Consider the following 820-nt stretch of genomic DNA (forward strand, 5'->3'; position numbering starts at 1 on the left):
TCGGGTCGGCACGTTGTTGACGTGGCGGGAAAACAAGCAGGGCGGAAACGCCGCTTCCGGCACGGAGGCAATTTCGGATGGGTCGGTAAGGCCTCTCTGCTCCATTCCTGCCTCTTAGAAGTGGTAATGGAGCTTATGGATGGGGGCAATTTTGGCCCCTGCAGGAAAGATGTGATTGCACTCGAGAAGATACAGAGGAGATTTACGAGGATGTTGTTTGGACTGGTGAATTTTAGCTATGAGGAAAGATTGGATAGGCTTGGGTTGTTTTCTTTGAAATAGAGGAGGCTGAGAGAAGACCTAATTGAGGTGTATAAAATTATGAAGAGCCTAGATAGAGTGGATCGGATGGACCTATTTCCCTTAGCAGAGGAGTCATCAACCAGGGGGAATAGATTTAAAGTAATTGTTAGGAGTTTTAGAAGGGATTTAGTGATCTAGTCACTGTATAACACTGTGAAATAACATGACCCATTAGGTCTATTACAATTGAGAGGGCAAGGCCTGCGGGAAACACACCTTCCTCCGTTCCTCGTTAGTATAGTGGTGAGTATCCCCGCCTGTCACGCGGGAGACCGGGGTTCAATTCCCCGACGGGGAGGCAGTTATTTCAAGATGTCGAATTTTACTTCTGTTTCTTGGAAGAGATGCATATTAAAAAGTTCCAGAGCAATATGGAACTGTAAAAATACAGGTAGATGAGATTGCCTCGTCCAGATTTTTCCACACAAGAGATTAATGTGCAAAGTTAAAGCACATGGGATTGGGGGTAGTGTGCTGACGTGGATTGAGAACTGGTTGTCAGACAGGAAGCAAAGAG

The 820-nt window shown here is 46.0% G+C and overlaps 1 non-coding gene across 1 annotated transcript; it reads left to right on the plus strand.

Moving 5' to 3' along the window:
* Positions 1–529: 529 nt before the first annotated feature.
* Positions 530–601, plus strand: trnad-guc (transfer RNA aspartic acid (anticodon GUC)). Its single transcript has one exon. It is a non-coding gene; the product is annotated as a tRNA-Asp (tRNA).
* The last annotated feature ends 219 nt before the right edge of the window (positions 602–820 follow it).

The sequence above is a fragment of the Pristiophorus japonicus genome, chromosome 15 (assembly GCF_044704955.1).
Source record: "Pristiophorus japonicus isolate sPriJap1 chromosome 15, sPriJap1.hap1, whole genome shotgun sequence".
In the NCBI taxonomy this organism is placed as follows: Eukaryota; Metazoa; Chordata; class Chondrichthyes; family Pristiophoridae; genus Pristiophorus; species Pristiophorus japonicus.